Source organism: Phasianus colchicus, chromosome 15 (genome assembly GCF_987193195.1).
Source record: "Phasianus colchicus chromosome 15, bPhaCol1.hap1.1, whole genome shotgun sequence".
NCBI classification, from domain to species: Eukaryota; Metazoa; Chordata; class Aves; order Galliformes; family Phasianidae; genus Phasianus; species Phasianus colchicus.
The window spans coordinates 1,768,047-1,785,226 of NC_143450.1; the positions used below are offsets into that span (position 1 = coordinate 1,768,047).

General features: G+C 50.4%; 1 pseudogene; it reads left to right on the forward strand.

Annotated features, from left to right (window-relative positions):
• Positions 1 to 4,891: 4,891 nt before the first annotated feature.
• Positions 4,892 to 15,578, forward strand: LOC149915831 (protocadherin beta-15-like; annotated as a pseudogene).
• Positions 15,579 to 17,180: the final 1,602 nt, after the last annotated feature.

The following is a 17,180-nucleotide window of genomic DNA, read 5'->3' on the forward strand; positions in this document are numbered from 1 at the left end:
GTCTCCACCTTTACATCTCTTTATTTTCTCTCAGGAGTTCTACTTTGGTTTTGTATTCTGATTCTCTCCCCCATCCTGCTGGAAGAGAGTGGTCAGTAATGAACGTGTGGTGCTGAGCTGCTGTCAGGTTATACCAGGACACTGTTTTTGGTGTCCAATGTGTGGCCTGAAGGGCTGAGATAAGACAGATCTTATCCGAGTGTGTTAAAACAGAATTATACGTGTTATAGTAGTTCATTAGCTTCTGGGCACCGTGATAGCTTTTAAATTATTTTTGGAAGTCCTTTGGAGTGTATTCTAGAAGTGATTACATTTCACACCTTATTTGCTATTTCTGTTCCCTGTTGTGCTGTTTACTACCTTAGGAGGCTGGAAGAAGGTGATCATTGCTGTTACATGTCACATCAAGTTCTGATGTGCTCAGGTTACTGCTCAGGTGTCTCAGCTGGTGTTTGTACTCCATATTATCATCATCTTCGTACGTAGGGAACCATTTCTCAGACACTATGAAGAATTACACATTTTCCTTTGTGTCTTTAGAGAGCCAAACTATGGGAACGGGCCATGTTTTCCTCCATTTCCTCACTTTTCTTTCTCCTTCACCTACCCGTTATCTTTTGGCCTAGTTACAATAGCTCTTGAGAATGTTAAATGTCCTTGAGATGTTCAAACCAGCATGATCCTAGTGCTGTGTCTCCTGAATATGTTTCTGTTTTTGTCTATGTTTAAGCAGCTCTGTATTAATACAAGCCAGAGATCTACCATATTGCAGTGTCAGGCTGTGTGGGAGGATATTAGCAGGCCCTGAGAAGATTGGACATGATCAGTGCTTTGGAACTGCAGTCGAGAACATGTTGGGTCCAGAAAAACTGTTTGCAGCAGATATGCCATCACTCTGTCAACTGTAGAGAGACAGCCATCACTGCAGTGGTATGGCGCTTGGCCTATGCCTTCTGTACCCCGATCAATGCTATTCAGGACACTCAAGAGAAGAGAAGAGAAGGTCTCTATCTCTGATGACAATGTGACAGGCCCTGCGGCTGCTCCAACTTCTGTGATAGGCCCTGCGGTTTCTTCAGCCCTCACTGCAGTGCCTATGGTTGCTTTGAGGCCTGTGCCAGTTGCTGTGGTGGCTCCAAGCCCTGCTCCGTGCTCTGTGGCTGCTCCAAGTACCGCCACAGGCCTGTAGTTACTGCAAACCCTGCTATTGGCCCTGCAATTGTTCCAGCTCCTCCATTACAGCCTGTCGTTACTTCAAATCTTGTGGCAGTCCCTGTAGTTTCAGCAGTCCTCAAAACAGGCCACGGAGTCGCTGCATTCCTAGCAACAATCCCTGCTGTTTCTTCAACTCCCATGAGAGGCCTTGTGGTTGTTTGAACCCATGCAACTGGCCCTGTGGTTGCCCCATTTCTCACAGCAGGCCCTGTGGTTGCTCCAGCTCATGGCCGGGCCCTGAAGTTTTTCACTTCCTCTGCAATAGGCCCTACGGTGTCTCCAAGCCACTCAACACTCTTTCTGGTTGCTCCAAGTTGCATGAGAAGCCCTATAGTTGGTTCAGTTCCTGCAGGAGGCCTTGAAGTTGTTCCAACCCTCCAGACAAGCCCTGCGGTTTTTCTAGAGCTTGTGCCAGGCCTTCTGTCTGAACCAGGGAACCAACTGTATCAGTATCAATTGCCCCTGTACATAAGAGAAGACAATGACTGACAATGACTGTAAATGTTAATTTATTGTCGTGACCCATAGTGGAGACCATAACTATCTTTCTCCTGGCCTTACAGGAGCATTTATGGAATATGGAGTCCTTCATGACAAGTTACAGAAACCCCCGAAGGAGAGGGTGAATATAGTCAATATGAATAATTGTAGGCCATCCAGTTGGCTTGAGAAAGGTGACCAATGCTCTATCTCTGCACCTAATTATGAATGGTGGAAAATACTCCATGGGAGTGGTTACAACTATACAAGAAGTGGAACTGACAGCACCTTACCAAATACTTCATGTCTGCTGCATTGTGAAAAGGTATTGCTGCGCACGTGGAGATTGTGATTACAGAAGTACATTCTGTAAGATGCTCACATTTCCTAGAGTTAAACCACTGAATGACATCTAAACAACCAGCAGGTAGGTAAACTGCTTGGATTAAAATGGTTTAGGTAGCTCTGGGCAGGTGAAATACAAGTGTGTTATTTACAGCCCAACGTGCCTAATTTTCCTTTCACACACTTCTACACCTGAAGGTGGAGAGCAACGTGATTTGTGAACAGAGGGCTATCAGAGTGGGTGGTGTTTTTAGAAGCTCTTCTCTGCCTGGATGTATCCTGGCTATGCACACTCCAAAGCTGAAGTTACAATAAGCAAGATTATGGGTCCCCTCCTCTCTCTGAACTGCCAGAGGCCAATCAGGAGCAGAAACAAATGGATCCCAGGTGTCACTGTCATTTTTTCATGACAGGAATGAGGAGCTGTGTATGGCAAAAGAAGATGATGATAGTACACTCTTACAGGATACAAACACAGTGGAGCAATAGCTGGATTAAAAAAAAAAAATTCCCAACCCTTCCAATGACTGCAGATGACTTAAATGGACTACAGTGTCGAACCAGAAAGATGCTACTCCCTCATCTGTGAATGAGGGGTGAGGAGGTGTGGATGTAGGCATCAGCGCTTCTAGTCACTCAAGTACATTGCATGCAGCTGAACTCCCCGGATTAGCCATGCCTTCACACCTGGTGCTGAACCATTGGTTCAGGATGTGATCTGGCAGTTCCGCTGCAAGCTGTATTCCCCATTTTTTCTACTGAAGTACATAGCTCATGACTGTTTTTACTGGAAATTTCTGTTTTCCTGATATCAGTAATATCTTGAGAGATGGTAACAGTCCCAAATGGATGGGTGCAAGGATGGATGCATAGAAGGATGACTGCATTGCAATCATGGAAAGAAGGGAAGGAAGGAAGTGAGGGGAGAGGGAGGTAGCTCCATCAGGAGAAAGATGGTTAGCAGGGTGAGAAAAGTGACTGTCCCTCTCTGCTTTGTCCTTGTGAGGACCCAGCTGGAATATCGTGTCCAGGTTTGTGCCCACCAGCACTGACGTAAGGCAAATGGAGTAAAACCAGAGGAGGTCATGAAGATGATCAGAAGGTTGGAGCACCTCTGCTATGAAGGAAAGCTGATGCAGACTGACTTGTTGAGCTAAGAGAAGGGACTCTGGAGACCTCATTGTGGCTTTCCAATACTTAAATGAGCTTACAAGCAGGAGAGAGATTGACTTTGTATATCCTTTCCCTTCTGCAGATATCTGTGCGACTGGGTGTCCCAACTGCTGTTAAAAGGAACACAGTGATGGTCAAGGTGCATAAACATAAACACAGAGCGCTAACTCTGAGTGCTCAGGTACTTCCCATGTGGGCTCTATTTCTCTTGTTGCTCCCCTTGGCACTAGTCACTCTCTTCTGGGAGCTCACAGGAAGAGGCTTAATAAAGAAACAGTGTAATGGTATAACCAATAGAACCCTGACATTGGCCTGTACAGACAGCCACAGCAATCAGGAGCATCTCTGTTTATCTGAAGCCACCGGACTCTTGGCAGAGTACCACACACTGCTGGTTCCCTGAATCTCCCAGGGCTCTGAGGCACATCTGGATACCAAAACAAGACCCAGGCTAAGCATGCAACAGGCCCTGTGGTTGCCCCAACTCTTTAAACACTCTCTGTGTTTGCTGCAACTCTCCTTACATGCCATGTGGTTTCAACAACCCTCGCACAGTCCCTGTGGTTACTCCAACTCACATGACAGGTGCTGAGGTTGCTCCTTCACCTGGGAAAAGCCCTGTGGTTGCTCCAACGCACTCAACACCCTTTGGGGTTGCTCCGAGTTGCATGAGAAGCCCTACAGTTGCTGCAGTCCTTGAAGTTATTGGTTGCAATCCACAGAACAGGCCCTGCAGTTTTTCCAGTTCCTGTACCAGGCCTTCTGCCTGAACCAGGGAACTGTCTCTGTCAGTATCAGTTGCTCCAATAGGGAAAACATGACAGTGACTGCAAATGTCATGCAACTTACTGTCATAACCCATAAAGAGAGAAATTACTGTCTGACCCCTGACTTGTCACCTGGCAACTCCAGTGCTGGGATAATGGAGCCAGTAGTCTGGGAATAGTGAGCAGCAAAGCCAGACAGCTGGCATTCAGGTTATTTAAGGAATTGTTGGTAGAGATCTCATGAGAAGCTGCCTTGAGTGAGTAAGGAGTGGAAGAAAGCCAGATATTCTACAAGGATGTCTTTCTGTGGGCACAAGAGATCTCTGTCCCTCAGAATAAGAAGGTGGGAAGGGGAGGCAGACAACAGACACGACTATGCAATTATCAGCTGGTCAAACTGAGGGAAAAGAAGAGACTGTAGTAACTGTGAAAGCAAAGGTGTGTCAATTGGGGAGAATAGAGGGATGCTGTCTGGACTTACAGAGAAAGATTAGGAAAGTCAAGGCACAGATGGAACTGAACATAGCAAGGAATGTTAACAAGCACAAGAAGGGATTCTATAGGTGCATTGGCCAGAAGAGGCAGGCCCAAGAGAGCATACTACCTTTGGTAAAGGAGAAAGGAGAACTGGCAGCAACAGATTAGGTGATCTGAGACAGCCAGCATGGCTTTGCCATGGGAAGGTCGTGCCTGACCAATGTGGTGGCTTTTTATGATGGAGTAACAGCATTGGTGGACAAAGGGAAGGTAACCAAAGACATCTACCTGGACCTGTGCAAGGCTTTTGACACGGTCCACATCCTTATCTCTAAATTGGAGAGGTATGGATTTGTGTGGTGAACAATATGATGGATAATTAATGGGTTGGAAAACTGTAGACAGAGGATTATATTGAACAGCACTATGTCCAGATGGAAGCCAGACATGAGCGTTCTGCCTTGGGACCAGAGCTCTTCAGCGTCGACATCAGTGGCATTGATGATGGGCCCAAGAGCACCCTCAGTAAGTTTGCCGACAAGACCAAGCTGAGCGTGCGGTTGACAGATCAGAAGGAAGTGACGCCATCCAGAGGGACCTCAGCAATCTTGAAAGGTGGGTCTGTGTGAACCTAATGAGGTTCAAGATTTCAAAGTGCAAGGTTTGACACTTGCATTGGAGTAACTCCCAGATACGTATGCAGACTGGGAGAAGTACACTTGGTATGGATTGCCCCAGGGCTGGATACACGTCCCTACAGTTTCCAATGGAATGCTTTAAACTGCACTGGAACAGAAGGAAGCTCATGAACGCCTGCACTACACAGATGGCATCATTGCATGGGGCAAAAGAGCAGAGGAAGGTTTTGAGAAACGTAGGAAAAGAATCGAAATTCGTCTGTAAGCCATTTTTTCCCTGTGTAGGAGATCCATTTTTTTGAGGAATGAAAAGGCAAGATGGACATCATCTGATCGCAAAGGAGGAGATCAACAAAACAAAAGCTGTGTTTCCACCAACTGGCAAAAAAGAAATGCAAGCTTTCTGAAAAGTTACCGTTTTCTCAAGAGCATATATTCTGCATTTTAGTCTGATTGCAAGTCCTCTCTATCAACTGACCCAGAAGAAGAATGACTTCAAATCGGGGTCTCAGCAATGAGAAACCTCTGAACAAATGAAAAAGGGAGGTAGTTCATGGGCCAGGACAAGACATTAAAAAATTAAACTACACTGCAGATAAGGAAAAAAGCCCAACCTGAAGAATCTGGCAGAAATCTCTGTGGGAGGCCCTTGGTCATCCTCTTTGTTTTTGTATACCCTTTGGCTCTGGGATACTGAGGATCAGAGACCTGCTGCACTCTACCTGAAAAAGAGATATTGGCAGCACATGGAGGAGTTCAATTTCATATGAATAGAACAACAGAGGTAAAGAAGAGTAACAGTAGGTAACAAAGAAGGAAAAGTGGCTCACCCCTTGTAATGACTGGTGATGACTCAAAGGAGTGCAATCTCTGTCTAAAGAGATGCTACTCCCCTGTTTGCAGCCCCTTAACTGAGGGTGAGATGGGGTGGATCCAGGCTCCACTTCTTCCAGTCCCTCAGGTACATTGCTTGCTCCTGAGATCCCACGGTAAGCGATGCCTTCTCAGCTGGTGCTCAGCCATTGGTTCAAGCTGTGACCTGGTAATTCCACTGCAAGCTGTATGCTATTTTTATATTATCGGGCATCCAGACAAAACTGATTTAAGAGGAAAGCGCAACAGTGGCTGCATCTGAGGGAAGTTGGGGACCTGCCTTTGCAATAACAAGAAGAAGCTCCCACACCTGGTAAAGCTGGAGAAGTACTCCATCCTGCATTTCATGTGGTGTCAATGAGGATGCAACAAGAGGACTATGAAATATCAAGAGAACTCATATCCCCTGGGAGCGTGATGAAGGGGTTGGGAGCTCAGGTAGCATTCTCCTCCCTCAGAGCTGTTTGAAAGGAAGCAGGGAGAGCTCATTGAAAATGTAATGCAGCTTGAAGCCTATCTGAAGTTCCTCTATCCCAGTGCGTGCATCATGGGAAATAAGCAGGAGCTGAAAATCCCAGCTGAGAAAATTATAAAGCTACTAACTATTTGTTATTATGGAAAAGTGCCAGGAAGAATCACACAACTGTAGCACTGCAGTCAAGAGCCACAAGCTGTTTACAAGAGTTAGGCAGGGAAGAATGAGCGAGGGTGTTGTCTACTAGGAAGACTTGGGAAACTACAGACCCAAGAGTGTCATGTCTGTGCCGGGGAAGATCAGGGATCAGATTCTCCTGGAAGCCATGTTAAGACACATGCAAGAAGAGGAGGTGATCCAACAGAGCCAACATTGCTTCACTAAGGACCATGGATGATGGCTGACCCATCTGGTGTACTTCAGTGATGAAGTAACAGCATCCTTGGGCAAATGAAGAGTAGGTGATGTCATCCACATGAACTTGTGCAAGGCCTTTGACATGTCCCCACACAGTATCTGTATGTTGAAGACACGTATTTTAATGGTGGACTATTCAGTGGATAAGGAATTGGTTGGATGGTCACAGCCATAGGATTGGGGTCAAGAGTGCTATGTCCAGGTGGAGGCCAATGACAAGTGCTGTCCCACAGGCATCAGTCTTGGGACCAGTAATCTACAAAATCTTTATTAATGGATCTAGACAGTGGGATGAAATGTACCCACAGCAAGATTGTTGGTAACATTTACAGGAGTTGTACAATTGATACAATAGGAGGAAGATATGCCGTCCAAAGGACCTGGACATGCTTGAGAAGTGAGCCTATGTGAACAGATAGAGTTTCAGTACATCCAAATGCAAGGTGTTCCAAGATGGTTTTGAGTACAGTCAGGGAGAAGAACTAATAAAGTGCAGCCTTGTGAAGCAGGACGTGGAATTTTAAGCAGACAAAGAGCTTGACACAAGCTCATGCGTGCATGGACTCAGATGACACATGTATCCTTAGCTCCATCAAAATAGATGTGGCTAGTAGATGGAGAGAGATGATTGTCTGCTTCAGCTTTGCTCTCATTAGGAACAACCTGGAATACTGTGTGCAGGTCTGTGTTCAGGCTGGAGCACCTGTGATTTGAAGAAAGGCTGAGGCAGACTGGCTGGTTCAGCCTAGAGAAGGATCTGTGGAGACCTCATTGAGGCCTTCCAGTACTTAAAGGAAGCTTGTAAAAAGAGGGAGATTGATTTCTTCCCTGCCCTTCTGTAGCAACGTGTCTGGTATTCCAAAACCTCTGCACTTCCCAACCGTGAAAGTAGTATGCAGCTCTTTGCTTGACTTGTATGAAGCTGGGGACAATTTTCAGTCAGGTGTGGGATTCTGTTGTGTGGCAACACACTTTGGCATAGGTGCAAGGGAGGTTACGTTTGTCATTTGAGGGAAGGAAGATGCCAATCAGCAGGGGAAGAATTAGAGCCCTGGGTCCATTGGGTGAGGTGTGATACACAATGTGAAGACAACATGATCAGGATTTTGTCCCAGAAGAGAATTATCGTTCTAGTGTGAAAGCAAGCTGGAGAGATGGTGAATCAATACCTTAAAGCACCTAACCCTGTAAGCTGTCTGGAAGACTCCAGGTAATTACAATTTGCTGATTATACAGAAGACAAAGTGAGGATGTACATGAATGGAAATCCCGTTTTCCCACTATGAGACAGCACAAAGCAAAAGAGTTCACGGTGGAAAGCCGGGAAGTGATACCCAAAGCAGCACTGCGTGAGCGAGTTGATTGTCTCCCTGTACTCAGCTCTGGTGAGGCCATGCCTCAAGTACTGTGGGCCCCTTGCTGCAATCAGGTTTTGGGCCCCTTGCAATAAAGACATTGAGGGCCTGGAACAGGTTCAGAGAAGGGTGACAAAGCTGGTGAGGGGTCTGGAGCATAGGCCTTCTGAGGAACAGCTGAAGGAGCTGAGATTGTTCAGTCTGGAGAAGAGGAGGCTCAGGGGTGACTTTATTGCTCTCTATAACTACCTGAAGGGAGGCTGTAGTGAGCTGGGGGTCGGCCTGTTCTCCCGTGTAACTAGGGATAGAACTAGAGGGAATGGCTTCAATCTGCACCATGGGAGATTTAGGCTGAATGTTCGGAAACACTACTTTTCTGGAAGAGTGGTCAAGTACTGGAATAGGCTTCCCAGGGAGGTGGTGGAGTCAGCAACCCTGGAGATGTTCAAGGAACAGTAGGATTTTGTGTTGAGGGATATGGTTTAGTGAGTACTATTGGTGACAGGTGGATGGTTGGTCTGAATGATCTTGAAGGTCTTTTCCAGCCTTGGTGATTCTGTGATTCTGTGGTGCATCCATTTCTTTCCTTTTGTATCTACAGGTGGTTGTGCATCACTTCTTTTGTCTGTCTCTATCTGTGTCTCTTATCTGTATCTCAGTATCTCTATGACTACGTCTATGTGGTTCTCAGTATGTCTACCTCTATTTGTACTTCTGTCTCCATACCTCCACCTCTACATTTTTTTTGTTTTCTCTCAGGAGTGGCATGTAAGATCATGTTCTGATGTGTTCAAGTTACTGCTCAGGTGACTCAGCTGGTGTTAGTACTGCACACTGTCATCATTTTTGTTCTAGGGAAACCATCTCTCAGGCTCTATGAAGAATTACACATTTTCCTTTGTGTGTTTAGAGAGCCAGACTATGGGAGCGTGAACAGGCCATGTTTTCCTCCATTTCCTCACTTTTCTTTCTCCTTCACCTACCCGTTATCTTTTAGCCTAGTTACAATAGCTCTTGAGAATGTTAAATTTTCTTGCGATGTTCAAACCAGCATGATCCTAGTGCTGTGTCTCCTGAATATGTTTCTGTTTTTGTCTATGTTTAACCAGCTCTTTATTAATACAAGCCAGAGATCTGCCCTGACAGAGTTATTTATGAGTGTCAGGCTGTGTGGGAGGATATTAGTAGGCTCCCAGAAGATTGGGCGTGGTCTGTGCTTTGGAACTGCAGACCAGATCATGAGCACGATCCAGAAAAACTGGCAAACTGTTTGCAGCAGATATGCCATCACTCTGGCAATTGTAGAGAGACAGCAATCACTGCAATGTGCTGGGGCTTGGCCTATGCCTACTGCACCCTGATCAGTGCTGTTCAGCACACTCAAGGGAAGGGAAGAGAAGGTCTCTAACTCTGATGACAGGCCCTGCGGCTGCTCCACCTTCAGTGATAGGCCCTGCAGTTTCATCAGATATCACTACAGTGCCTATGGTTGCTTTGAGGCCTGTGCCAGTTGCTGTGGTGGCTCCGAGGCATGCTCCATGCTCTGTGGCTGCTCCAAGTACCGCCACAGGCCTGTAGTTACTGCAACCCCGCTATCGGTCCTAGAGTTTCTCCAGCTCCTCCATCACAGCCTGTGGTTGCCTCCAATCCTGCAGAAGGCCCTGTAGTTTCAGCAGTCCTCAAGACAGGCACCAGAGTCAATTCATTCCAATTGATTCCTATTCCAATCCATGCTGATTGGAGGCCATCCAGTTGGCTTTAAATACTGCCACATGAGAGAAGTGACCAATGCTCTATCTCTGCACTTAATCATGAATGGTGGAAAATACTCCATGCGAGTGGTTACAACCATACAAGTTGTGCAACAGGCAGCGCAGAGGCAAACCCTTCATGTCTGCTGCATTGTGGAAAGGTATTGCCACCCACATGGCGAACGTGATTACAGAGGTACATTCTGTAAGATGCTTACAATTCCAAGAGTTAAGCCACTGAATGACATCTAAACAACCAGCAGGTAGGTAAAGCTGCTTGGATTAAAATGGTTTAGGTAGCTCTGGGCAGGTGACATACAAGTGTGTTATTTACAGTCCAATATGCCTAAGGAAGGCAGCACATCTTAAAGCCCATCTGAAGTTCCTGTATCCCAATGCATGTATCATGGGAAATAAGCAAGAGCGGAAAACCACAGCATTGAAAATTACAACAAATTAATCTATTTGTTCTCATGGAAATGTGGTGAGAAGATTCACACAACTGGAACATGGCATTCAAGAGCCACAAGCTGTTTACAAGAGTTAGGCAGGGAAGGATGGGTGAGGGTGTTTTCTACTAGGAAGACGTGGGAAACTACAGACCCATGAGCCTCATGTCTTTGCTGGGGAAGGTCAGGGAACACATCCTCTCAGAAGCCACGTTAAAACACTTGCAAGAAAAGAAGGTGATCTGACACAGCCAGCATTGCTTCAGCAAGGGCAGATCCTGTCTGATCGATCTGGTGTACTTCTATGGTGGAGTAAGAGCATCATTGCAAAAATGAAGAATAAGTGCTGTCATCCAGGTGGACTTGCGCAAGGCTTTTGATATGGTCCCACACAACCTCCTTATGGGTGCGTTGGAGAGGAATGGATCTGAAGGTTGGGCCATTCAGTGGATAAGGAATTGGTTGGATGCTCACAGCAATAGAATTGTGGTCAAGAGTGTTATGTTCGGGTGGAAAGCAGTGATGAGTGGTGTCCCCCTAGAGGTCTTTCTGGGGTCCAGTGCTCTTCAACATCTCTATCAATGGATTGACAGAGTGGGATGAAGTACACCCTCAGCAATTTTGCCAATGACACTTGTGTGCGTAGTATAGTTGATGCAAGAGATGGTAGGGATGCTCTCCAAAGGACCTGGAAGAGCTTGAGAAGTGAGTCCATGTGAAGTGAATGAGGTTCAACATGTCCATGAGGTGGACTTGGACATGGGTCAGGTCCTTTCCAAGTATGATTACAGTCTGGGAGAAGAACTGTGGAAAAGGACTTGAAGTTTCAGGTGCACAAAGAGATGAACCATACATACATGCTTGCAGCAGAGATGACCAACTGTACTGTGGTCTCCATGAAAAGAGAGGTGGCAAGCAGGGTGAAGGAGGCGATTGTCCCCCTCTGCTTTGCTCTTATGAGGACCCACCGGAATACTGTGTCCTGGTTTGTGCCCACCAGCACTGACATGGAGCGAATGGAGCAAGACAAGAGGAGATAATCAGAAGTTTGAAGCACCTCTGCTATGAAGAAATGTTGAGGCAGACTGGCTTGTTCAGCCTAGAGAAGAAACACACTGTGGCTTTCCAATACTTGCATGAACTTACAAACAAGAGGGTGATTGACTCTTTACATTCCTTCCCTTCTGCTTATATGTGTGTTACTGAGGGTCCCAAATGCTGTTAAAAGGCCCACAATGGAGTTCACAATGCATAAACATGAACACACCTGAGTGCTAACTCTGAGTGCTCACATACTTTCCATATGGGTTCTATTTCTCTTGTTGCAGAGGGATGCTCCCCTTGGCATGTGTCTATCAAACAGGAAAACATTTGAGCCCTAGCATCTTTGGGTGAGGTGTGATATACAATATGAAGAAGAAAATATCAACATTCAGTGCTAGAGGAGAATTGTCTTCCTAGTGTGAAAGCAAGCTGGAGTGCTGGTGAATCATTTGCTTACAACACCTTTCCCTGTAAGCTGTCTGGGACCAGTTGAATCATTCAGTAGAAATATGTCTGGATGGCCTCTAGCTAATTACGATTTGCTGATTAAAAAGAAGAGAAAATGAGGAGAATGTGACCATGCACTGAATAGATATGAAATAACACTATGCAAATTCCACACGGCACGAAGCAAAAGAATTCGCGGTGGAGAGCCTGGAAATGTGCAGCACTGCGTGTGCGACCAGTAAACCTGCTGCCAAATGCGGCGAGTTTTACATTGCGCTTTGGGATCGTGCGTGCAGGAGGAAAGGAGATTGGAACCGGGAACTCCATCCGCATCGGCAGCGCCGGTGAGAAGGCGGAGAAGGAGCAATTCGCCGTTGCGCCGCTGGGTGGGGATGTTGGCCACGGAGCGGCAGCTCCCTCTGGCCGCAGCGCGCTTTCAGGCGCAGGCGCCCAGCAGAGCCGCGCGAGCCGCTCGGGAAGGGCGGCGGGGCACGGAGGCGGGCGCTCGGGGGCTTCGGGGCCGAGCCGCTGGGAAAGTCCGGCGGCTTTCGGTCGGCGAGCGGCAGCTCTCGCCGTGCGTCGGGGCCGGCGAGAAAGGCCGCGAGGCATGGAGGCCGCCGGGAAGGGCCGGCCGTGGCGGAGCGGGACGGCGAGCGGGAGACGGAGCGGCGGCGGCGAGAGGCGAGTGCTGTTGTGGCTCGTGTGCGTTTGCGTGTGGGAGAGCGGGGCCGAACCGCTGCGCTATTCCGTGGCGGAGGAAATGGCGAGGGACTCGTCGGTGGGCAACGTCGCCCGGGACCTGGGGCTTTCTCCGAGCCAGCTGGCGGCTCGCAAGGCGCGCGTGGTGTCCGAGGGGAGCGAGCAGCATTTCCGCCTCGATCCGCACAGCGGCGTCCTGACGCTCACGGAGACGCTGGACCGAGAGCGGATCTGTCCGCACAGCGAGAGCTGCGCGCTCGTCTTTAAGCTGTTCTTTGAGAACCCGGTGCAGCTGATCCGCGGGGAGGTGGAGGTTCGGGACGTGAACGACAACTCCCCCGTGTTCCCGCAGAAGGAGGTGGTTTTAAAGATACCTGAAACGGCGTCTTCGTTGTCTCGTTTCCCACTAGAAAGTGCCTGGGACAGAGACGTTGGGATTAACGGTTTGCAGAATTACAGTCTCTCCCCGAATTCATATTTCTCCTTAGCAGTGGGAAGAGAAAAAGAAGGAGGCAAATACGCGGAGCTCGTCCTTGAGAGGGCTTTGGACCGCGAGGAGCAGCGGGAGCTGCATTTGGTGCTCACGGCTGTGGACGGGGGCTCGCCGCCCAGGTCGGGCACGGCTGAGGTCCGGGTGGTGGTGCTGGATGCCAACGACAACGTGCCGGTGTTCTCGCGGGAGGTGTACGAGGTGCGCGTGGCCGAGAACAGCCCCCCGGGGCAGCTGGTGGTGCGGGTGTCGGCCGCGGATCCCGACGAAGACTCCAACGGCAAAGTGCATTACGCCTTCACACAGAGATCGCAGGCATCCCGCGAGCTTTTTTATCTAAATCCTGAGACAGGGGAGATTCGGGTGTCGGGAAACCTGGACTTTGAGGAAGCGAAATCCCACGAGCTCGTGGTGAGCGCCACGGACGGCGGCGGTCTGTCTGCACACTGCAGAGTGCACGTGGAGGTGCTGGACGTGAACGATAACGCGCCGGAGATCGAGCTGAGCTCCGTGAGCGCGTCCATCCCCGAGGACGCCCCGCCGCGCACCGTGGTGGCCCTGCTGAGCGTGCGGGACCGCGACTCCGGCGACAACGGGCGGACGGAGTGCGCCATCGAGGGCGACGTGCCGTTCAGCCTGACGGCCGCGTTCGCTGACCACTACGAGCTGCGCACCAGCGCGGCCCTGGACAGGGAGACGACGGCCGAGTACAACGTGAGCATCGTGGCGGCGGACCGGGGCCGGGCGCGGCTGAGCGCTCGCGAAAGCGTGCGGGTGCGGATCGGCGACGTGAACGACAACGCGCCGCGCTTCACGCAGGCGGCGTACAGCATGTGGGTGAGCGAGAACGAGGCGGGCGCGGTGCGGATCGGCAGCGTGAAGGCGACGGACGCGGACGCGGGCGCGAACGGGCGCGTGAGGTACGCGCTGGTGCGGGAGGAGGGCGAGGGCGGCCCGCCGTGTCGGTGGACGCCGAGAGCGGGGACGTGTCCGTGGTGCGGCCGCTGGACTACGAGGAGGTGCGCGCCGTGGAGGTGACGGTGCGCGCCGCCGACGGGGGCTCGCCGCCGCGGAGCGCCACGGCGCTGCTGCGGGTGCTGGTGCGGGACGAGAACGACAACGCGCCCGTGGTGCTGCACCCGCCGGCCGACGGCGGCGCGGCGCTGCTGGGCGAGCTGGTGCCGCGGCGGGCGCGGGCGGGCTACCTGGTGGCCAAGGTGGTGGCGGTGGACGCGGACGCGGGGCAGAACGCGTGGCTGTCGTACGAGCTGGCCAAGGCGACGGAGCCGGGGCTGTTCCGCGTGGGGCTGCACAGCGGCGAGGTGCGCACGGCGCGGGCCGTGGGCGAGCGCGACGCGGCCCGGCACAGGCTGGTGGTGCTGGTGCGGGACCGCGGGCGGCCGCCGCGCTCCGCCAGCGCCACCCTCGCCGTCGCCCTGGCCGACGGCTTCTCCGAGGGCCGCCTGCGGGCGAGCGAAGAGGCGCCGGCCGCCGAGCCCGACGGCCGCCTCACCCTGTACCTCAGCGTCTGCTTGGCCTGCGTGTCCGCGCTCTTCGTGGCCGGCGCGGCGGCCGCCGTGGCCGCCAAGGTGCGGCGGGCCCGGCGGGGCGAGCCGGGGACCTTGCCCGCCTTCCCGCGCTCCGCCGCCGACAGCGGCGCCGGCTCCCTGCCCCGCAGCTACGTCTACGACGTCCGCCTCGCCGCCGGCACCGTCGACAGCGAGTTCCGCTTCCTCGGGCCGCTCTTCCCCTGCTTCCCCGCCGGGCTGCCGCAGGGCGCGGCCGAGCAGCGGAGCTCGCTGTGCTCGGCCGGCCTCGGGCAAGAAGAAGGCGACTGGGCCGTGCAGGTGAGGGAGCGGAGCCCCGCGCGGGGGACGAGGGGGAGCGCGGGGGCAGCGCGCTGTCTGTGGGGGAGGAGGGAGGCGGGGAGGGGGACGGAGGCTGGGAGTGACGGTTCGGCCCCGAGTGCGGCTGTGGGACGGCAGGGAGCTGCGGAGAGGCCGCGGCGCTGATGGCGTCGTGTTTCTCCTGCACAGCGTTAGCGACAGCAGAACCGACATCCCCTCAGAGTCTGTTTCCCATTATCCTCTTGTTACCGTTGGCTTTAATGCACGTTGTTTGTTATTTGTTCATGGGGAAACGTCAGTGTCTCCTCCCCTCTTCCTGATCCAAAAAGAGATTTCCAATTACACTTTTGTGAGGTATTTATGCAGGGCTTTATTGATCTACAGGGTCTATTATAGGGTTGTCCTGTTCGGGTCAGAGAGCTGTTTCCCCGGCCTCCTCTTTCTTTGCCTGTGGGCAGGGAAGAGTGGTGTCCCATTCACATTGGTTCAGATGAGGCTTCCCAGCTTCTCACTGACAATGTCAGCCGTCCACTGTGTTCTTTGCAGGGCCGAGCTCCCCTGTCTGAAGGCACGGCTCCCGGGGCAGCAGAGGAGAATGGCAGTTTGGATCAAAGCCCCTGGCTCAGCCATCAGTAAGGGAGCAGAAGGAGAATCATCTTGGTCCTCATGGGCAGGTCTCTTCCAAGCAAAATGAAGGAGACACCAACGTTGTACCAAAAATAACCAGGGAAGCAGAGATCTACTGTGTGAGAACTCAAGGACAATATCCGCTTATGCAGCAGTCTATTAATTTAGTCCTTTTGAAATTGTGTTACTTTTGGAGGTGGGTGCATGCTGGGAACACAGAGATGTGATATTTAGTTGTGCTAGTACTGTTGCTCCTGGGCATTAAGTGACAAATGGGAAGAAAATAGTATGATATTGAAGCTATCATTTTCATCCATCTGCTTTTCTGCATTCTTTTTTGTTATCACGTGGACTCTGTAATAAAGGAATTCCATGCCAGGCTGTGTTGCTGTTAATCCAAGCTGAATGTTGCCAGCGAAGTTATTCTGTAATATCTCTGAGAAGCTGGCTGCCATAGAGATGGCTGACATTCACATCGTGCACATTCAACCAGGAGTTCCCTCTTTCTGTATGCTGTACATATTGCTCTTTGAGCACTTTGTTTTTAGTTTGATTTGGTTCTTTTCCCAACACAATGTCTAAAAGAATGGTTCTGGAGCATTTCAGGATTATGGATTATTAGATAATAGAACGTTCAAAGCTATTTGCTATTTCTCTTTGCTGATGTATTTCCAAGATTTGAATGCTTGTTGACAGAAACCAATAAAATCTACTGAGAAATCTGACAGAATGAGAGCTTCACTGCTACATGCAAATTTATTCTTCCCATGTGGGGGAACATTAAGGATCACTGTTGCTGTTACACTGTTCCACACCTGAATCTGAAGGACAGCGTTTCGTTGTGAAATGAGGGCATCATTGTGAGCAGTGTGTGGGGAAGCTCTTCTCAGCCCGGATGTGTTCCCTGCCATAGCGGTGCCAGCAATCAGGTTACAATAAAGGAAAGGTACAGGTCCGCCGCCTTCTCTTTGAAGTGCTAGGGGCGAATCAGGAGCATTGGTAGGAGCATAAGGCATCAGATACTGGGTGGTACTGTAACTGCTGTGGGGCATGAATGAGGAGCTGCATTCCCAACATTATGTGCTGATGATGGCTTACAGCTGTTTTTTATAAGATGTTTCTCTGTTGCTGATATCTCAGGTTTGGGGGTCAGCAACTGCTTGTGAACTGGCTGGACACTGGTCAGCAGGTGGTGGCATACAAGTAGTATTTGCCTGTATTCCTATGGTGGCGGGGAAGTTGCCCATGAGTTGACAGGACATGTAGAGAGGGCTTTAAACCAGATTTGAAGGAGGTATAGGGATAAAACCAGGCCCACAAGGAATGAGCCTGGAGGTGTTGTAACGGGATTAGGGGTGAGGTGTGGGGCTCAGCTGAAGTGCATCTACACCAATGCACGCAGCATGGGCAAAAAACAAGAAGAGTTGAAAGCCATTGTGTGACAAGCTAACTATGTCCTAGTTGCCATTACGGAAACATGGTGGGACCACTCCCATGACTGGAGTGCTGCAATGGCAGGCTTCAAACTCTTCAGGAAGGATAGGCAAGGAAGGAGGCTATCTATATTAGAGAATGCCTTGATGTTATTGAGCTTGAGACTGGGAATGATAA